This window comes from Propithecus coquereli, unplaced genomic scaffold (assembly GCF_000956105.1).
Source record: "Propithecus coquereli isolate 6110/MARCELLA unplaced genomic scaffold, Pcoq_1.0 Scaffold10, whole genome shotgun sequence".
In the NCBI taxonomy this organism is placed as follows: domain Eukaryota; kingdom Metazoa; phylum Chordata; class Mammalia; order Primates; family Indriidae; genus Propithecus; species Propithecus coquereli.
In genome coordinates this window covers 16,989,812-17,012,330 of record NW_012133858.1, presented here as the reverse complement: position 1 = coordinate 17,012,330, position 22,519 = coordinate 16,989,812, and the positions used below count along the sequence as shown (strand labels likewise).

At 45.7% G+C, this 22,519-nt stretch overlaps 1 protein-coding gene across 3 annotated transcripts in view; it reads left to right on the top strand.

Moving 5' to 3' along the window:
• ST6GAL1 (ST6 beta-galactosamide alpha-2,6-sialyltranferase 1) overlaps positions 1-22,519 on the top strand; it is a 128,575-nt gene that overhangs the window by 18,864 nt on the left and 87,192 nt on the right. For 2 of the 3 annotated variants that reach the window (XM_012641764.1, XM_012641748.1), the window contains exon 2: positions 9,228-9,369. The exons of the other annotated variant lie outside the window; for it this stretch is intronic. The gene's annotated coding sequence lies outside the window, so the exon portion shown is untranslated. The remainder of the gene's footprint in view (positions 1-9,227; positions 9,370-22,519) is intronic. 3 annotated transcript variants of the gene reach the window in all.

Genomic DNA, 22,519 nt, shown 5'->3' with positions numbered 1-22,519 from the left:
TCTATGACTGTTGTGCCTCCCGCCTAAACCCACCCACATGCATAGGCACAGCCTCTCCTGATCTCATCTACCCCTCTAGCTACTGCCTCGCTTTTCTGCTCCTGGGAAGCTGTCTGCACTTGCTCCTTACAATTCCTCTTCTCTCATTCTCATTTAAACTCATTCTGATCAGTCTTTTGCCTCCGTCACACCACCAAAACTATACCTGTCAGGTTTACTTATAAGCTCTATTGCCAAATCCAGTTGTCAGTCTCAGTCCTTTTCTTATCAGCACATTTGACATAGTTGACCATTCCATCTCCCTTGAAAAGTTTCTTCTCTTGGCTTCTGGGATATCACTCTGTTTGGTTCTTCTCTTCTCTCATTGGCTTCCCCTCCTTTTCTTTTGTTTTGGTTCATCTTCACTTGTTCAGTCTGAATTGCTTCAGGGAGAGGCCCTCGGATTTGGCTTCTTCTCTGTCCCCTCATTGCCTGGGCAATCTTATACCATTCATTTACTGACAGCCCTCAATTTATATCTCCTTCCCAGACCTTTCTACTGAAATCTATGGTCCTATGTTCAACCACTTACTTGACAAGTGTCCTTAGATGTCCAGTAGACATCTCAAATATGACAAGTTCAAAATTGAACTGCTGCTATTCTCTCTAAAACAGCCATCCCCACTTCAGTAGACGACAACTTCATCGTTCCCTTTGCTAGGGCTTAAGACTCTAGAGTCATTCTAGATTCTCTTTCTCTCATGCTGCATCCAATCTCTCAGCAAACCATGTCAGCTGTACTTTGATAATAAATCAAGAAACCAACCACTTATCAGAGTCGCCAAATTCACGCTAGTTCGGGTCAGATTAATCTCAACTTTTAATTTTCAGAACAGCTTCATAACTGGGCATCCAGCTTATATTCTTACTCCTGTGATCTATTCTCAAAATAGCAACCAGAGTGATCATTTAAAAAGATGTAGTAACACGTAATTTCTCTACTCAAAAACCAGCAAAGGCTTCCCATTTCACTCAAAACTGAAGTCTTAGAAAGGGCTGGTGTAGTGGCTCACACCTGTAATCCTAGCACTCTGGGAGGCCAAGGCGGGAGGATCCTTTGAGGTCAGGAGTTCAAGACTAGCTTGAGAAAGAGCGAGACCCCGCCTCTACTAAAAATAGAAAAAATGAGCCGAGTGTGGTGGTGTGCACCTGTAGTCCCAGCTACTTAGGAGGCTGAGGCAGGAGGATCACTTGAGGCCAGGAGTTTGAGACTGCTGTGAGCTATGATGACACCACTGCACTCGAGCCAGGGTGACAGAGTGAGACTCTGTCTCAAAAAAAAAAAAAAAAGTCTTAGAAAGGACTACAGGGTTCTGCATGACCTGACCTCCAGAACCTCACAGACTTCATCTCTTGCTCTTTCCTCCTCTTCATTCTGCTTCACCTCACTGAGCTTGCTCCTCAGACATAAAGCACATTTCCCCCCAGAGCCTTTGCACCGTTCCCTCTCGTTGGAAAACCCTTCCTTCATAAATCTCCACTATTTGCTCCATCTCTTTCTCAGGCTTCTGCTTAAATGTCACCTTATTAGAGAGACCATTTGACCCCCTTATATAAGACAATAATCTCATGCCTGTTTCCTCCCACCATTACGCCTGGCTCTTTGTTTCCCTTTTGTCCTGCCTTTTTGTTCCTCAATGTGTCTCTTCTCACTGAGAAGTTGTTTCCATGAGGGCAGGGACTTCACCTCTTTTGTTCACAGCTATTTCCCCAGGAGCCAGAGCGATGCCTTTGGAATCATAAGCATAATATATATTTCTTGGTTGAGTTTACTGAATTCTGTCAACAACACTCCAAAATTAGTTGTAATAACCCACAATTTGGAGGAGAAAACTGAGGCTCAGAGAGGTTAAGTAACTTTCTCAAAGTAACACGGCTTGCTAGCATAGAACTGGGACTCAAACCTTCCAAGTGACCATGTCATTATACTGTTTCCCTGTTGAGCCAAGCCTTCCCCCAGCACTCACATCTCAGCCTGCTCATTTTGCCCCATCTTGTTGCAAGCAAGCAGCCCCACAGAGTGACAAAATCCCCGTGATAAATGTCCCAAGTGTGACTGGGGGAGTAGAAAATGCACACACAATCCCTTATTCGCAATTTCCAAGACTAAAAATCTGTAAAAATCGAGTTTTATTTCTAACCCGTTCAGTGGAAAAACCTGATTTATACTAATGTTTATAAATCTATGCTGGTAAAATTTTTCTTTTTTCTTCTTTCTTTCTGGTAACAATATTTCTTTTAAGGATCTTTTCAGGAACACACTCAGTTTTAAGACCTGATTAAGATCAGGCACCACAGGCCAAGCTGAGAAGGACGTGTGTGAACTGCCCTTCTACGGCAGAGGGAGTGAGCGGAGTGAGCGAACATCTACCTGCTCAACAATGAGACCTTCTGCTGCCCTCGACATTCTTCCTCTGCTTTGGTTGCACAGTCTGCAAGCTATAGTTATATTCTGCTTTCCCCCATCATGCGATTAGAGGAGTCTTTCTGCCTAAACTCAACAGCCCAAGAAAGAAAGCCTATAGATATTGCTATTTAGGGTTCTTCAGATAAAATGTACAATTAGTCTCACTCACCGTTTGGTAAGATCCACCAGTTCAGCGGCCCTGCCCATGCACACAGAACATCCATTCACCTTCTTGGTGTCTCATTTTAAATTTAAAAAGATAGCTAAAGATCACTGGATATTTGAGAAAAGTTTGAAACATGAAAGACAGAAATTGAAAGAGACAAACAAGAACATAAAAGGAAACTCACGGCCGGACGTGGTGGCTCACGCCTGTAATCCTAGCACTCTGGGAGGCCGAGGCGGGTGGATCACTCAAGGTCAGGAGTTCGAGACCAGCCTGACCAAGAGCGAGACCCCATCTCTACTAAAAGATAGAAAGAAATGATCTGGACAACTAAAAATATTATATAGAGAAAAAATTAGCCGGGCATGGTGGCACATGCCTGTAGTCCCAGCTACTCGGGAGGCTGAGGCAGCAGGATCTCCTGAGCCCAGGAGTTTGAGGTTGCTGTGAGCTAGGCTGACGCCACGGCACTCACTCTAGCCTGGGCAACAGAGTGAGACTCTGTCTCAACAAAAAAAAAAAAAAAGAAAAAAAAAAGAAAGAAACTCACAAGAAATAGAGGCAATATAGGGAGCAGAAGAAAACTTCACAAAAACTGTAAATGCTAGTCTCAGAGAGACAAGAGAAGATATTGCATCAATAAAATAAAAGCAATGTACAACAAAAAGGAATATTCAGAGAATAATGAACTCTTGGAAATTAAAAGTATGATAGCAGAATAAGTCAGTAGATGGTTTGGAATATAAGGTTGAAGAAAACTTATGGAAACATAAAAAGTCCAACAAAAAAGGCAATGGAATGAAAAATAAGAAAATATTATTCTATAAAGTCCAACACCTGAATAGTAAGACTTACAGAAAAAGAGAATAGAGACAAGGGAAGAATTGTTAAAGAAATAATACGGCTGGGTGCGGTGGCTCCTGCCTGTAGTCCCAGCATTTTGGGAGGCTGAAGTGGGAGGACTGCTTGAAGCTAGGAGTTGGAGACCAGCTTGGGCAACATAGAGAGACCCCATCTCTACAAAAAATTTAAAAAATCAGCTGGACATGGTGGCACACGCCTGTAGTCCTAGCTACTTGGAGGCTGAAGCACTTGAGTACAAGAGTTTGGGGTTACAGTGAGCTACGATTGTGCCACTGCCCTCCAGCCTGGGCGATAGAGCAAGACCCTATCTCAATAAATAAATTCATAAATAAATAAAAGAAGAACAACTTTGAGACTTTAAGGACGTGGGCTTCTAGATTGACAAGCCCACTTAAGTACCCAGGGCTATGAATGAAAAAAAGACACACCCAAAGAAAAGCTTCTAAACAGAAGAAACCCAAACCCGAACTGATTATGCACGTAAGAATAGAAATATGATTGACATTAGTTATCTCTATGGCAACACTGAAGCTAGAAGATAATGAAACTATACCTTTAAAATTCCAACTGAGAAATTATATCCAGACAAATTCTTAATCAAATGTGAGGGTGAAATAATGGCATTTTGGATGTAAGTCTCAATTATTTTACCTCCCACACAGCCTTTCTGAGAAAGCTACTATGTATGTGTTCCTCCAAAACTGAGGAGTAAACTAAGAATAGATGGGATCTCTCTGTAAGCCTGGAGAGCAACCAGTTCAGATCGAAGTAGGAGGGCAGAAGTTTCCAGAAGGGAGATCAGCAAGAATTTTTTTTTTTTTAAAGAACTAATTGATTACATAATGGTATTTGGTGTACTATGATGAGTTTTACAGTTTTATTGGAAAAGTTGAGTGCTGAATTAGTGACAGGTACATAGAAAATTAAGCAAGCAAACCAACAAATGAGGTGATAATGGACTCCAGAAATGACAACTAAAGAATGTACATGAAAGGAATTAGTCATAGCGCACGTGGCTTGGCTGTGAACAGTAATTTGTCTCATCATAACAATGTAATTTCTAGTGTTGACTCAATAAAAAAGGGTATAACTCTATTGGGAGGATACAGGAAGGAGGAGAGGTATATGGGATGGTGGTAAAAGAGCTCATTTCTTATAGCAGGAAGTCAATGAATAACGTCTAACATGGAAAAAACCCAGAGCCGTGTAAGCATGCTATTTGTATACACTGAGATGACTCTAGAAGAAGATAAAAGAGCTGGAAGACAGAAATTAGAGATATGGAGGTGTGGGCAGGGCCTGCTGTTTCTCCTCGTAAGCCTTGCAGTACCACTGGACCTTAAAAATCATGTGTAATGTATTGTTTGATTTAAAAAAGGGCTCACTGTCCCCCTATGTATTCAGCTGGTACCTAAAATAGGCATAACCCAAACTGACTGCTGTATAGACGATATTAACAACACAGTCAAATAAGTGAGCAAAATATCCCTCCTTTGGATATTTTGTAAATGGCAATGGCAGAAGAGCTTCCTTTCTCGGGTTCTCTGTAAATAAATGCTTACACCGTTTCTCTTCTGGTCACAGCCCACCATGTATTCAGTGTGCGGCTCATGTTTAATTTCAGCTTTCTACTGGGATCTCTTGGCCTACCTTTATCCTAACATCAAAGCAGGGAGAAAGGCCGCTGGGGGCAGGTTGGTGTGTGGAATTCCGGCTTTGTCACTTACCAGCTTCGTGCCTGACCTATTACTAGTAATAACTGTTACCAGCTATTAGTATTACCAACAGTTACCAGAGCTCGTGTCACCTCATCTAAAAATGAAGAAAACATTCCTGACTGCATAGGATTGTGTGAGGAATAAATGAATAAGTTAGTACATAAAGTACCTGGCACATAGTAATTGCTGCAAAAATAAAATAAAATAAAATAAAAAAGGAATATTTGTGGTTAACCCGTGATCTGGGACCGGAGCCCAGTAAGGTTGGGTCCAGGCTCCACAGATGAACCATCATGGAGGGGTGTGAGCCCTGAGAGGGGAAGAGGGAAGCAGAAATCAGCAGGAAGTCTCCTCTTGGTTTTTATTGTAGCAGAAGTTTTTATTGTATTTTGGGTGTGGTGTCTTCCGATTTGACTGCAGTGCGCAGCAGATTTGTAGAGACCCAGATCCTGGAATGTTTTATGCTCAAGAATCAATAAAAGCTCTCAGCTAATTTAGCCTCCATATTCAAACACAATCAGAACAATTGCCCACATCCCAGATAAAACGGAATAATGGATCCAGGGTTAACAGGGTTATCTTGCCCCAAGGCTCCTGTGTGCCTGGCGGGGACTGCTCTTTGAGGCCGGGGACCTGGGGCCAGAGGCTAATTCTCTGACTCACAACACAGCCTTTCAGCAATGATATTGCTTCTAGGGGCCAGGCCATGAAATTCTTGGCTCAATTTATGAACTTCTTTTCGTTGTTCTTTGGTTGTTGGTGGGCTCTCCGAATCCTGCTTCTGCGTCTATGGTCAGTGCCTCACACATTGTATACTAACTTGAAGGAAACGCTTGCTGGAGGCAAGAGGGAGTTAATGAGGCCAAGACAGCCTCTCATTTAGCTGTTTATCTTCTGTGTCATCTGGATGCTTAGGGGTCTAAGGGTGGAGGAGAAAGCGGGTTGGCCGCCAGGGGCTGTAAGGTGGGGACTGTGCAGCCAGGGCCGTGCTGAGCGAGGGAGCACAAGGAAGGAGTCGAGTACCCTCTTGGCTGGCTGGGCTTTGGCAGAGAAGCAGGGAAACCAAATCTGGATGTCAAGCCCCATGATGCTTGTGGGATAGGAGGGAGGAGAGGGAGCAGAGCTATTGGTGACAGATTACAGCGGGGTTGTGAATTAAATGGCAGCTGTATTAAAACTGCAAGGAAGCACATGAGCCTGTAGGTGGTGCGGGGACCCTATGATCAGCTGAATGTGTGGTGCCAGATAAGGTGATGGGAGGAGTTTGTATAGAATTGAGAATAGAAAAATCACCCAGCTATGCTTCAGCAATCCAGGATGGTTCTATCTAGTGGCCTTACCTGTCCAAAATCCAGCCACAAACTTGGGGAAATAAGTTTTTTTTAGAAGAAGGCTTTTGAGCAGCCGCAAAGGATGTTCCGAGCCCTGCCCCACAGCGGTGCACGGGATCATAGGAGAGACCCTACTCTCACCAACAGCTGCCTTAGATTCAGTGGTGGAGCCAGCTGGGACCCCAGAGCCCATTTAAACCACTCTCTTCTACAAGATGAAGAAACTGAGGTCTGTGTTAACTCCTTTCTTACCTGGCCCTCATAGGCTGGGTTATTTGCACCTCCTGCCCTTGGTGCCAGGCCTTTAACTTGCATAGATTTGCTGTGCTGAACAGAGCCGGAAAGAAGTCCTGCTCTTACTGTCCTGGTTTCCCAGCCCAAGATTACTGCAGCCTCGGGACCTGGAAGAGATTGTTTTAAGTGAGGCAATTTGATTGCAAAGAACAGAGAGACCTAACCAAATTCTACCAGAGAAGGGGTCTACTGAAGGGAGTCAAGGGGTGAGTTCAGGAGTAAAAGGTAAGAAGTACAGACGGGCCTCGCAGCCACTAGAGTCACCGAGCACCTGCTGTCTCTGGGGGCACATGGTTTCCTGTCTGTCTGTTCCCAGACCTCTGCTCTGGTCTCTTGGTAGTCCAGCTTCTTCCCCTTCCCCAGGAAGCAGGGTGTGTGGGGCAGGCAGGGCAAGGGGCTTGGTCAGCTAGGAAAGGGCATGAGACTTGGGTCCCCAAGGTCTTTGCCTGGGTCACAGGGCCAAGACATCAAGTAATCTGTTTAGACAGATTCCCTGGTGAATTATCCGTCTCTCACTGAAGGTTTGGCCTGGAGAGAAAGGAAGGATGCTAGAAGCTGGCTAGACAGAGATGGAGAGTGGGGTTGTCCTCCCTGGCAAGGAGGCAGGTGAGTCAGCAGCCTCATAGCACCCCCACCCCAGGAGCGCTGTGCTCCTGCTCCCCGAGGCTCCTCGCTGGCAAGCTCCCAGCCCTCTCCCTCACTGCTCTCCTTTCCCCACAGTGCCTCTGGCTCCTGGTGTTTTGTTGACATTAACTGTAGACATTAGCAAAGTACCCAAGGCCTCCATCTCACCTGATGCCTTTGTTGTTTACTCTGTTTTCCCCTGAATCTTTGTGAGGCCTTAATGTTTTCACCCCCTCCAAGGGCTCACTGCAGCTTCAGTTTTATCTGATGTTAGTTCCTATCATCATCTGCCCTCTCATGGCGTGACTCTTATTTCTCTTATATCTAAGAGTTTCTTTCCCCTGGACACTGTCCTTATGTATCTACCATGCCTTCTCTGTTCCTCAATGGGTTTCTTACCGTTATCGCCCTTACCAGTTCTTGTTCATGCACTGCCCCCTTCCCCAAGGCTTAATTAGGGGAGTTCATTTTAGCATCATGGGTCTTATCTTAGACTTGGGCTGAGCTGAGTGTGAGCATGAAAAATGAAAAATCAGACTTGCAGAACCCCCTGTTGATTTCCACTAGAAATGTTATCCTGGTGAATGAGGATGTGGGTGAGGGAGGGACTGGGGAGGAGAGGAACGTTAGAGGATTGGGCATATTTCTCCACTGCTGGGAGGAGTTTCTATGGTACAGTAGTCCTGGAGGTGGCTTGCCAAGACTTTTCAAAAGCCTGAGAAATTTGGAAACTCTTTGACCTAGCAATTTGATTTCGAAGACTATGTCTTAAGAAAATAATCATGGGTCTCCCCTCAAAGATTTAGTTTTAAACTCTATTTTTAATTAGAAAAAAATGTTGAAGATGACTCAGATGTCCAGCCTTTGGGGGCAGGGTAAAATTTATGGCACAACCATGTAGGGTGCCATACATGGCTCGTTGGAGCTCCGTGGGTACATGCATGTAATATTATGTAGCCAATGAAATGATACCGGAGAAGCCATTAAAATGCTACTGCTGAAGACTGCTTAATGACACAGCACTCACTAAACCATGCTTAGCTTTGCCACATCTTTTTAAAGAAGCTAGAGGACAAAGGGAAAATAACCCAAAACAAAAACCAGACAGTGTAAGTTATCTGTAGTTGAGTGGAGAAAGAATGGGTAACTTCTTTTCACTTAATTGTATTTTCTACAATTTATAAATTGAATGTAAATTTCTTTGGCACAAGGAAAAACAACAGTTACTTTCAAAACAAATGCTCTCCACCCAGATAGCTATAATAATATATGGGTTAAAATTTAGGCTCAGTTAAAAATGATTCCAAAATGAATTAGAAATTGAATTCACATTTGTAGCGGCATACACAACATACGGTAGGTCTAAGGGAGACTGTAAGTTTTATGTAGTTGTTGATTGGAGTCATTTGTCTGAAAGCCTTATCTAAACACAAGACTTAGGTCAGATCTGTGACTTTCTAACTCTTGCTATTCTTACCGCTGATCATGAGTAGCACAAGGATGAAATGACTATAGTAGAGTTTGCTTTGCTTAATCTGAACGTCGCTCTGAAATTGTGCAGCCCCAAAGGGGGTGGGTCTGGGTGAACCTGTGGCCCGTTTGGGTTCTGAGAAGGAGGCTGGCTCCCTCTGGTGAGGGCTGAGGTTCTGAAAGGGGCTCTGAAGTGACAGGAATGACCAGGGCTGGCAGTGCGCCCAGCAAGGGCTCTTACTCTCCTGTGCATATTAACATATGTGCTTTGGGTGCTCAGCCAGCAACTTTGCTTTGTTTTTTTCCCCCTGCAGGCAGGGGTAGAGCCAACTGTGCAGAGCCCTGCAGCCAGCAGCCCTGGGACAAGCAGTGGATGTCATGGAGCCCAGCTGAAATGGACTGGCCCCCTTGAGCCTGTCCCAGTCCCTGGTCCCAGGTTTCCATCCCAGTGCTGAGGTAAGACCCCTTGAATCCCAGCTTGAGGAAAGAGAGGACAGGGTGCCTTTTGTTGAGGAGGGGCCTTCTCTAAGGCTCAGGAAAGAAGGAGCAATTGTTTCTCATTCAGTCAAACCATCTGCTCTGGCCTCAGCCCTGGGAGGCAAGGTCATTTGGTGGCCAAAGAAGCATCTGATTTGTCAGAGCAGATCTTTTGGAATCTTGACAGGGAGTTGTATTTTCTTAATTGCTGGTGAAATTTGAAGTCCGAAGGGAATGAATTTCTCATCCAGGTAAGACTGAACCAGATTCAGGTGAATGCTTAACTTAAGTGTACCTCCCCTGTTCTGCAAGGCAGCTTTTAGGAAACACTCTCTCTCTCTCTCTTTCCATCCCAAGGTAGACAGAGTGACAGAAATTATGCGGGGAAGTTATTCCAAAACATTCCAGTAAGCGCACTAAAAATGATTTTAACTACCTAGGTAAGTTCTGATTATAAAGATCGTATGTGCTCATAGAATGATTGGAAAAATACTGATGTGGAAGAAAATAAAGTGTCGGAAATTTTACCCCTGTTAACAATCTTTCAGGTAGTCTTCTATTAAGGTTACTTTTTAAACTTCCACAGGATGTTGATTTCTCTTGCATGGAGGAAGAAAGGTGAGGCAAAAAGAACACTCAATTAGGAGCCAGGAAAACCTGCCTTTAGTGTGGAAACTCTATAGAGCCAATTTTTTTTAAATATTCAGGAATTTTGCAAACAGGTTGTTAAAAATTGTTGAAAACTGTTGGTGGCTTGAAACTGACCATGGTGGGAAAATTTACGTTATGGAAATTAGCAAATGCTACAAACCAGGGCTTTTTTACTTTTGGAGATTTTGAAAGCAAACCACTGCTTCCAGTGCGTATTCTGCCAAGAGGCTGCGAGGCACCTGGCAGGGCAAGTCACTTTACCTGTGTGTCCCTCTGTCCCTTTGTTTCCTCACCTGTGAGCGGTAGGTATTCAATAACGTCAGTTGCATGAATAAATGAGAGTGAGATTTCTGTCATTATTTCGTAAGGCAATTGCAAGCGTCCCATAAAATAATGAAAATGAAAATGTCTTGCATACAGTATGGCTCCCTGCGCATTTAGGGAGGGGGTTTAGCTGAAAGGGAAACCCCTAGTTTATTAATGGAGAAATGTTGCATTTTTCCCCTTTGGCTATTTCTCCTTGAGGAGTCTGTGAATTACTGACACCCTTTTATGAAGGCAGATGAAAACCTTCCATTTACTGACCAACATCTGGGGCAGATTTCCTTCCTGGAAAAGTCAAGAAGTTGCTGAAAGTGTGAAAAGGAAGCCTAAGCAAAGCAGGCTGTGAGAGCCAGGACTGAAATCAGAGCTTTTGACTCATAATCTCTAATGGGGGTGGGAGGGGGTGACTTCCTGCCAAAAGTGAAATTTCAACAAAAGCCTCTTTCTTCAAAGCCCTGCTGTGGCAGAAGATTAGAGCTAATTAAATTAACATAATGAAATCTCAGCCTCTGCCCTTCCCCCTCTGCTTCCTGAATCTTCTTGTTCCCGCTGGGCACGTCCTTCTTGTGTCAAGGAGGGGATGGGGAGAGGGTGGGGCGTCAGTTAGGCACCAGTTTGTCTTTGTAGAATTGTAGGTTCAGAAAATTATAAAGGTAGCAAGGGCCATAAAGGCCTGGTTCCACAACCTCATTTAGGAAGCCAGGTCACACAGCTGGCGATTATCAGTGCCTGAGGAGGAAGGAAGCCCAGGTTACAGGGCGGGGGTGGGTGCTGCTCAGGAGGCCACGGGATCACTGAACCCTGCACAAAACTGGCAGGGGAGGCGGTGGGTGGGTCTCCAGGTGCCAGCCCTGCCTCTGCCCTTCCCAAACCCTCCCCTGTGTCTACTTCCAAAGACGCAGTACACTTGCTGGGTGCCTCTCTAGTGTGTCTGGACTTAAGTCTTCCTCATCAGGGGCCTAGTTTTTTGGGTCAGTGGAACCAGCTAAGATTTTATTCTGAGATATATTTGGGTATATTTATGATGAAGGGAAGGGAAGGATGTTGACTGACCTCCTGATGGTTCCAGGCACTGTTTTGTGCTCTGTCTACATTATCTCGCTTAATTCTGCAACAGCCTAACAGCATATCTGTCCCCCTGTTGCAGATGTGGTAATTGAATCTCGGAGAGGTAAAGAGACTTGTCCACAATTTCATAGCTCATAGGCAACAGAGATGCAAACTAAGCCTGTCTGTGACCTCCACAGCTTCTCAGAGCGACCAAGTGCTCACCCACAGTCAATCCAGTTGCAACACGCAGAGTCCGTCCCCTCGGGGAACATCATTCCATCTCTGAAGCTGTGTGAACAGCTGCAGCTCCAAGTGCTCAGAGCTTTATAGAAAGCTGTACTGTTCCTTTCAAATCCCAAGGGCTCTTCCTTGTAGAGTAAGACAGCATCAGAGCTGGGAGCCTTTATAGAGTCTGAGAGCGTAGTCCTCTTGTTCACCGGATGCCCCAGGAGGTAGGACGCAGTGCTGGTGGCTCCCAGGTCTCCCAGGCATTTAGAAGCAGCAGGGGGCTTCTCAGCTTCCGGACTCTCAGAACTCTTTCCAGGTGTCCAGGGGAGCACTGAGATCCATATATCTGGTTTTCCTCCACGACTGAGGAAGAAATGATTCCTCTGACAAGAGGGATTTAATTCAGTTCCATGGATATTTACTAAAAGCCTACTGTGTGCCCAGCCAAATATCTCAGCCTGTTTGGGCAAGAAATTCTGGCCCAGTCTTGGGCGTACAGCTCTGACTATTGCCAAGGGAGGAGCTTCCCCACTTCAAGACTGTCTACGACCTTCTTTTTCTCATCTGTCCTATAATCACTCATCTCCAGCCTTTCCTTCAGGAACTCTAGGGGGAAAAGTTATGTCTCAAGTTGCTGCATGTCCCAGACCCCTGAACACAGAGTTTTAAGTCCTCAACCTGCTAATGGTGGGTGTCAGGAAGATCCTTGCAGAGGTGTGAGGCTGAGGGGGAGAGGGAGCAAGGCGTGCTAAGTGGGGTTGGGTGCTCTGCCTTCAGCTTCAGTTCAGCAGAGCACTCAGAGAGCACGACTTAGGGCCCAACGAGTTCCTTGGAAGGCTTGCTGGTTAGCCTTCCCATCTTTCACTTGAGGAAGTGGAGGCCCAGAAAAGGGAAGGACCTTGTTTGCTGCACAAGTGAAACTGGGGTCTGGTCATTTATACCAAACCACTCTGGTAGTAGGGGGAAGAGTGTCCTGGGGATGAGGCAGAGTCCACTTCCTGCCTTAGCCTGTCTGGTTTAGTACCTATGATGGGCTGGGCTTGGCCACTGGGGGAATTTGTGGCAATGGCAACCCAGAAGGGAGAGGGTGTTATCTCAAGGATGCCAGAGATCTCCTGCAGCCCCAACCCTCCCATCTTTGGATCTGTCTTAGAGGTCTTGCTTAGATCAGGGAGCTATCACCTGTGGCTTTAGGCTGGGAATTTGCCATTGTGGGAAGGCATCTCAATATGGAGAAAAGTGCCCCAGCTTTGAAGGCATTTGACCTGGATTTAAGCCTGACTTGATCATAGCTGCATGACTGCCTTGGTTTTCTGACCCAGTTTCCTCATCTGTAAAATGGGCTGAATAATATACTCCTCATGTGAAGATTAATAATTATTTATGTAAAGTTTTTTCCCATAAAGTAGATGCTTACTAATGGTATCCATTATTATTATTTTTTCATGTACTTTTATTGAGGTATGATTGACAGACAAAAATCTGCACATATTTAAATTGCACAATTCAATGAGTTTGACATATATATGTATATATATATATATATACTCACAATTAAGTTAATGGGCATAACCATTATCCCTAAAAGTGTCCTCCTGAGCCTTATCCCTCCCTCCTGCCCTTTCCATCTCCTGCCCTACATTCCCAGGCAACCACTAAGCTGCTTCCTACCACTATAGATTACTTTGAATTTTCTAGAACTTTCTATAAATGGAATTATACAGCATGTACTCTTTCACTCAGCATAATTATTTTGATTTCATCCATGTTGTTCTGTGTATCAATAGTTCATTTCTTTATTGCTGAATAGTAATGGATATATGGATATACGACAGTTTATTTATTCATTTACCTGTTGATAAACATTTGGATTTGTTTCTAATTCTGGGCCATTAAAGCCACTATAAGCATTTGTGAAGAAACTTTTGTGGGGACATATGCATTTATTTCTTTTGGGTAATTCCCTAAGAGTAGAATGGCTGAGTTGTATGGTTGAGGTGTATTTAACTGTTTAAGAAGCTGCCAAACTCTTTTCTAGAGTGGTTGCACCATTTTACATTGCCACCAGCTGTGTACTAGAGCTCCAGCTGCTCCATTTCCTTGCCAACACTTGATATGGTCAATCTTTGGAATTTTAGCCATTTTAATAGGTGTGTGATGATATCTCATTGTGGTTTATAAGTGTTTCCCTGAAGATTTTTATGTGCATGCTTGCCATCTGCATATTTCCTTTGGTGAAATGTTTGTTCATATCTTTTGCCTATTTTTTTAAAAATTGGGTTGTTTGTCTTCTTATGATTGAATTGCAAGAGTTCCTTATGTATTCTATAGACCAATCCTTTATTGCAGATGCTTTGTAAACATTTTTTTCCAATTCTGTGGCTTGCGCATGGCAGGAAGAAGCAAACTAATAATTACTATTCAGTTGAATAAGTGCTGTGCAAAGGAAGTACAGAGGAAGAGCAGTAATCTTAGGATGAGAAGCCAGGGAAGCTTCCTGCAGGAGAAGGTGTGTGTATTGGGTGTTAAAGGCAAGTACAGGTTAGCTAGATGAGGAAAGGGCCGTCTCTGTAGAAGTTTGTATGTGCAAAGGCATGGAGACATGAAATGTCATGGTACATGCATTTCATAACTGTGAGTAATTTGACCTGGTCGGAACACTGGAATTTTGGAGCAGAAAGACATGAACTGGAATCCCAGCTCCCCCACTTACTGGCTGTGTGCCAATTTTTTTTTTAAAAAAAACTTATTTTCAAACAATTTAGAGTCACAGGATGTTGCAAAGGCAGTACAGACAGATCTGGTGCATCTTTTATTGAGTTTCTTCCAGTGGTTTCATCTTATGTAATTATAGTACAATATCAAAAACAGGAATCTGAGATTGTACAGTTATATGTCATTTTCTCACATGTGTAGAATAGTGTAGGCATCACTGCATCAAGATACAGAACTATTTCATCACCATGAAGATCTTCCTTGTGCTGCCTCTTTGTGGTTACACTGGCTCTCCCTTCTGGTTTTCATTTCTATAAATTTTGTCATTTGAGAATATTCTATAGAGTCATATAATATGCAGCTTTTTGAGATTGTATTTTTTGCACTCATGCCCTTCAGGTCTGCCATGGTTGTTGAGTGTATCATAGTTTGCTCTTTTTTATTGCTGAGTAGTATTCCATGATAACAATGTACTGCACTCTAACTCTTTACCTGTTGAAGGACATTTTGATTGTTTCCAGTTTTTGGCTATTCCAAATAAAGCCTCTATGAACAGTCATGTGCAGGTTTTTGTGTGACATAAATTTTTGTTTCTCTGGTATAAATGCCTAGGAGTGCAATTACTGAGTTGTATAATAAGTATATTATTTAGTTTTTAAAGAAACTGGCAACCTATTTTGTAGAGTGGCTATAGCATTTTACATTCCCACCAGCAGTGTGATCTACTTTCTCCACATCCTTGTCAGTATTTGGTGTTGCCACTTTCTTTACTTTATTGTCCTAATAGGTGTGTAGTGATCTCATTGTGGCCTTAATTTGTGTTTCCCCAGCAGTAGTTATGTGCCTCTCTTTCTGCTCCTCGGGTCTGGCTGTCTCAAGCTAGACCCTAAGCCTCTTTGAGTGTGGGAAGCAAGAGCGTCTAGTGCTGACAAACCCCCTCCCACCATTTCCAGAGCTGCCCCAAAGGGATGACTTCCTTGTCCTTCAACTCAGTTCATCAGTTACAGGAGATCCTTCTTCCTTGTCCTGGTATCCCCAAGAAAGTGATACTTTCTAGAGCTGTGTATTTTTCCAGACAGGATAGGTTTTTTTCACAGAGGAGCAAACAACCTGCAAGTGCTGATGTTTCACTGTGCTCTCCACGCTATCCCCCCCGGGGGCCCATGTGCCAATATCTGCACTTACTGGCAGCCGAGAGAAGAAAACACTGGAGTTGGCCCAGGATGACTGTTTCTCAGTGTTTGGAGGTCTGACAGTGCCAAGGGCAGCTGCCATGGCTTCAGGTTCTCCCCATGCTCAGTGTCTTCTACTCCTTTCATTTATAGATACAGAGGTAACTTCAATGCGCTGGGGAAAAAGACAATAGCAGCTAACCATTATATTGCACGTTTTATATATATTAACTCATTTATTCCTCACGACAACCCTAAGAGTTAGGTACTATTTGTATCTTCATTTTATACGTGAGCAAACAGGTGCAAAGAGGTCTCTTAGCCAGTGCGTTGGAATTTGAACCTAGGCAGTATGACACCCAAGTCTGTCCTCTCAGTCATTGTGCTGTCTTACTTGTCACTACCCGTTCACTACCTGTACTAGTGAACTTCACGTGACATACACCTTGCTGTGTGAACCTGAAGGGCCTCGGGGTCTCCCCTTAGGAACATATGGGTGGGAGAGGAGGATGTGCCATGAGCTTTCTCTGGGGCAGGGGCAGTCTGGGCTGTTGAGATGGGGAATAGAGCAGGGGGAAGGCAAATGTGTTTCCAGGGGAATGGCGAGTTCCTGGGAGACCTGCACGAGGCATGGGCTGCCCAGGTGTGAGTGGGGCTCAGGCTCTGAGTCACCATTGTGAAGACACTCTTCTGTTCCAAGCCTGCTGTGCAGGGATGGCTCACACGCACTGGGGGAAGATGTTGGAGGAGGATGACGCAGGGCCCTGACCTTGGGGGACAGCACATGACTGCACTGGCCCTCAGATTTTCAGCCACCTGCCTGTGCAGCAGTAACCTTGACAGTGCGCTGTAAGGACTCCCATCTACCCTCTCCCACCCTTGCCCATCAGGGATGGCTGGAAAAGAGCCTGGGCTTTCTAGCCTGATAGATATGGCTTCCAGTTGCAGAGCCTCAGTTTGCTTACCTGTAGACAGGGCAATAATAACCTAGTTTGTGTACTGTTGTGAGGGCAAAGTTGGGGTGGTGTAGTGAAGTGTCCTCAGAAGCCTTAGTTCCCTCTCCTTACTCTTTGTCTCTTCTCATCTCCTGGGGGCCCTCAGCATGAACATCCAGCTGCAGGGCGGTGCTACACTGACAGAAAACAGGGTGTAGCGCCTTGGCCCTGTTCAGTCAGTGAAGAGTGTCCACTCGCTCACTGAACTTTTTAAATGAGCACTTACTATGTTCTTGGGTCTGTTCTAGGCACTGTGAACACATGAGCCATGGTCTTTGACCTCACGTAGTATGTGGTCTAAAAAGTGAGACAAATGTTGATTAAATAATAACACAATCAAATGTGAAGTCATGAATTGGTGGATTGCTATGCAGGAAGCTCTGTAGTGCCGTGTGAGCGAACCATAGTCTGAGAGGTCAGTAAACACTTCCTCAGGAAAGTGGTTCTGACCTGGGGTCTGATGCCTTAGCTTTGAGCCACTGAAGAGGCCAATGTGGAACATTCAGTAGGATCAGTTCACTTTACGCTGTGTCCTGACTACAGACTGACCTGATGCCTGGCCACCCCGGGCTCTGCTGTCCACTCCAACAACTCAGACTGTTCTGGGAGGTTACCCATATCCACCTGTTCCCAGCTGCTGCTGAATCCCCAGGGCCCGAGAGAAGGTCGGAACCTGCGCCTTTCAGGCCTGGGTCGTCTTCTCTGTTGTTTGTTTTTGAGCGTGCTCGTGACTCAGTTCATTACTCAGCTGAACACGGGGAGCCACCATGGTGGTTTTGATCATCATACAGATTTTTTAAAACAACTTTGTTGAGGTACAATTTATGTTCCATGACATCAACCCACATTGAATGTACGACACGGTGATTTTTTTAGTAAACTTACTGAGTTGTGCAGCTGTCACTGCAATCCAGTTGTAGAACATTTCTGTCATTTGTCGGGTCATCTTTACATGCAAAAGGCAAGAGAATTATAATTTTATGGAATTAGTTTCATGCTCCCAGCAGGAGGATCTCATTAATTAATTCAATTAGCATTTACTAAGCACCTGCTGGGGCCCACAGCTGGACTAGGTGCAAAACAGAATAAAGAGACAAACAAGCAGTGGTGGCTGTGTGGCCGTGGCTGTCGGCCGTGGCCTTCCTGCCGAAGATACGCTGTTAAATGTGACTTACCCACTTGCATGGGGTTCATGGCCGCTGCAGAGCAGGTGTTTTCTTTCCACCCTGTGGCTCTTATTCGAAGACAAGGCAAGGGCCTTGCTTTTGCAATACCTGGTATTGCACTGGATTATTGACAGAGCAGACAGAGGGAAGTGTACTCTCCAACATCTGCAAACACCTCTAGGCTTTGGCAGTCTTGGATGCAGGATCTTGGAAGAGAGGAGAGTGGATGTGCTGTTTACAGTGCAAAAGATTTGATAGTTGGAATTGGGGTGAGGGTGCACTGGGGGAAGAAACGAGCACAGGCCAAGTCAGGTCGGCTAGCTAGGGTGAATTCAGGGAAGAGTGCCCGTGTGCATGGTGGGGTGTTGCTTGGTGGCTGGTGAGTGGGGTGGGTGTGGAGTCTTGTACGCTAGACTGGGGAATTTGGACTTAATGGAGTAAACCTGGAAGATGCTATTTAAGTCTCTGAGGAGGGGCAGGGGATAGGTTAGGAGGCTGTCGTGAGGGTCCTAATATTAGGTGATATGGACCCAACTTCAGCAGGGGCGGTGGGGCAAGGAAAGAAGTGGATGGGAGAGAAGATTCTGCCAGGGAGGGCAGTGGCTCTTCTCTTGGTCTGTACCTGCCCTGTCCATCTGCCTGAGGCACTTCAACAAAGCCCACAATCTCTGCCTGTCCACAGCCAAACTCCCAGCTCCCCACATCCTGTTCTCCCCTTGCCTGGCGGGCTTTACATGCTCCCAGCCACTCTTCTCTCCTCGTCCCACTCCTCTTGCCCAGGAGGAAGGAGAGGAGCCAGGGCAAGAGCCAGAAAGAAGCAGAACACTGTACGCATGAAGGGCAGTGCCAGAGGAGGCAGTGGAGAGAGATTTCCAGAGCGGATGGCTGGCAGTGCCGAGCGAGGCTGGGTGCGGAAGGAAGGCTGGGGGACTCAGGGCTGGGACAGGGGTGAGGCCAGTTCCAAACTGTTTCTTCAGAGGAAAAGCCTCCCATAGGAAGCTGCCTAAAGCTGCATGGGGGCCACTGGTCTCCTTCCTTCCCACCCCAAGGCAGCCCCGCAGGCTCTCCACGGACTCGCTGGAGGTCCTAACTGTGTTCCAGGAATTCTGCATCCTACTGTAAAGAATTCTGAGACCCAGAGAAGTACTTCACTTGACCCAGGCCACACAGGGTGGTGTGATCTCATAGGTCTTCCTTTGCTTTCCTTTGATTTATCCCCTTTAGTTGTTTCACATTCTTTTTCTTCACTTCCCCCAGTCTCCCTCCCTCCATAAGGATTGGAAATAGAGAGTTGACAGTCAAGGTCTAATTTATATCTGCAGATGGAAGAATAGAGTTATAATTCTGAGAGTCCATTTGTTGAGTGCCTGCAACTGCCAAGCATTGTTTTAGGGGCATTTACATACATCATTTTATTTAATTCTCAGAAAACCTTTTGAAGTGTGTGTCATTATCCCATTTCCCTGATGAGGAAAGTGAGGCTCAGACCAAATGGCTTGCTTGTATTTGCATGGTTACTAAATGGTGCTGCGGGGATGCAAAGCCCATGCTCTCCCCCCTGCGCCCCTCCCCCATACACATTCCTTCGGTTGTTCATATTTACTGAGCGTTTTAATGCCAGGCACTGTTTTAGGTGCTGAAACAGTATGACCAAAGGAGAGAAAGATCCAGCTGATATGGACCCCACTCACCTCCTGATTGTGAGGGAGAGAGGCCTGTTCTTCCTAAGGTCTCCTGTCCTCGATGTCTCTGGGTGGGCGTGGCGGCTGCTGTGATTTTTGGCTATTGCTGAGATGGAATCCATGGCCCAGCTCACTACTCAAACAACAGGTCACACGGCTTCCTCTCTCTCTGCTCCTGGGTCTCTGAAGCCTTCCTCTGTGAGCCTGCCCACAGGTGAGAAGGTTTATTCTGTAAGGAATGTGGCTGTTCCTCCCTCCCTGCCAGTTTCCCCCACATTTCCTTGCTTTTATTCCCAAAGGCTTCCTTCAGCCACCACCCCCAGCAGAAGTCTGATTCAGCTCCACGATTTAGCCCTGATAAAGACAAGTTATTTTGGCCTCTTCTGCCCTAAGCCCCAGTGAGATTTTGGACCCATTGTTTTTCACTTGTCATTTTAGACTGTTTGCCAGAGTTTGTGGAAAAAGGGCTGTATTATTAATGCCTGGGAACAGCTGCACCCTGCCAGGTTGTCATGTGAGACCTCTGAGAAGCCGCCCCAAGCTACAAGGCCGACAGCTCTCCAGGGCCCACTGGGTCAGGTGGGAAATGCGATCCTACAGAAACTGCAAACAGCCAAGGAGGGCAACAAGCAACTTGGAAGGGACTGCTCGGAGTCTCACCTTGGGGACACGACAGCCCAGCCAGTGTCTTGGAAAGCCTGATTCCAGCCGAACCTCAATGGGGCCTGTTATTTTTGATGATCTTTTAGTCTGAAGGCTCCTACCCTGTAAGATAAAAATGAAGGGCACATGTTCCCTAGGCCAGCCTCCCAAACTCTGTGCCTGGCCTGCTTCCCGGGAGAGGGGCTCATTGGCTGATTAATAATCAGTTTAGTAATATTTAGAGAGCCATCATTCCTTAGAGTGGATGCTGTCTTCACCACTTAGAATAAATCAGTTTTAATCTTCAGAACGAGCCTTTGAGGTGGATGAGAAAACAGCCTCAGATTAAGTGAATTACTTTAGGTCATGCTTGCAGGCAGTCAAGGGGAGGTGGGATTCACACCTAGGTCTCCTCTGGCTGGAAGCTCTTGTTCCTTTCAGGGCAGTGTGAGCCACTAGACACAGAATCACATCTCTCTGACTCACCCTCAGTTTATCCCGCAGTTGGTCCCAGCTCCTCTGTCTCTCCCCATTGTTCTGTAAATATCCTCTGGAGCCTGGTATTCCAGTGGGCACTTGACCAGAGTTCAGTGTCAGCTGGGCCAGGGTTTAGTGGGGTGGATGGATAGTGAGGAAAAATGGTCTCTGGCACCTTGTCCTCTATCAGCTGAAATGGCCCCTCTTCACCTCTTCATGTCCCATTGAAGCCCTTTTTTTTTTTTTCCTAGCCCCTGCTAGAGTGCCGTGGTGTCATCCTAGCTCACAGCAACCTCAAACTCCTGGGCTCAAGCGATCCTCCTGCCTCAGCCTCCCAAGTAGCTGGGACTACAGGCATGCGCCACCATGCAAGGCTAATTTCAAAACTCTTTTTTAGTGCCAGGAGCTCACCACGAAGTTTAGAAGAAACAATCTAATAATGTCGATTGCTTGCTTAGAAAACTTCCACCAGTCCCAGTTGCTCGCAGGATAAACTGAAACCAGAAACACTGTGTCTAGTGCAGATCTCCCACTGAAGCCCACTTTGCACCGCCGCAGCCGCATCCCCTGCCTCACCTCGCAGCTTCTTCTCAGCCCTCATGACTGAGCCTTTCCGCTGCTGTTCTCTTTGCTGGGTGTGCCTTGCTCTGCCTGGTAAACTCCTGTTCATCCTTTAAGACTCAGGATAAACTTTACCTTTTCTGACTTCCTCCAGTAGAATCAGCACCACCGCAGCCCTTAGTTCTTAGTGCCTTACAGGGTGTTCCATTCACTAGTTTATGGCCTTTCTCTTCCCCGAAGGCCTCAGCAGCAGGAGCTGGGCCCTATTTGTCACCTGTACTTGGGGGATATTTGTGTGAAGAAATGAATGAGGAGGGCTCATTAATAAACTTGTACTAAAGTATGAGTCATAGGTGGCACCACTTTAACTGAAACATTAGGTCAGGGAAATCCAGAGAAAGGAGAAGTGATAGGCTGAAGCCCAGAACTATTGATTAACTGACCAGTGAGCCAGGCTCTGTGCCTAGATGAGCCTTAGGACTCATTGGGGAGGGCCCCAGAAGGGTGAAGTAACAATGGGAGGCCTTATAATTGGAGGGTGAAGCAAAGGCCATCCATGTTCCCCAGGCCAGCCTCCCAAACTCTGTGTCTGGCCTGCTTCTCAGGAGAGGGGCTCATTGGGCAGGGCTCGGTGCAGACCTAGAGGGGGGGATTCTGCACGGCCTCAAAAGGGCAGTGGTGGGGGTGTGGGGACTGTGTGGAAGAGGAGTAGAAGCAGACACGGGAGAAAGTCCAGTGCAAACTTTCCTTCCTTACCGTGGTGCTCAGGGACGTCTTCCTGGCTGGAGCTCTTGCCTAATGGCTTCTCATGAGGATACAACATGAACTGGATTCAAGCATGAATTTGGAGCCAGGACCTGGATATATGGATCATTCCATGCCACTGGGCCTCCTGCCCATTTCATTCCTCCTTCCTTTGTCGTTGTGTAGGCACTTAGTGCTTTGGAGATGGTTAGGTCTGAGTTTAAATCCTGGTCTCAGGCACTTTAATTGCTAATTGTATACCACTGAGCAAAAATAATAGGGATATTATTTTTTATAGGGTCATTCAGATCAGTGATGATGATGATACTGGTGGGAGTTTACTCTGTGCCAGGTGTTATTCTAAGTGGTTTATGACCAATATCTCATTTATCCTCTGAATACCCTATAGGGAGATGCTGTCATCATTCTGAACTCCCAGCTACATAACTGAGGTCCAGAGGGGTTAAGTAAGTTGCCTGGAGGTCATATAACAAATAAATGATGGAATCAGGTCATGGACCCAAGTATGTCACGTCTTAAGCACTATATCACCAGTCCACAGTTTGCCTGGTCCTAAGAATCAGCTAGGGCTCTTGTGAAAAGAACAATTCCCAGGCCCTATCTCAGATTCTGATTTAACCCAGCTAGGCTGGGGCCTGGGAGCAGTGGATGTATTAGGATCTGTTAAGTTTAAGAAACATTATATTGTGCCTCCCTGCCTA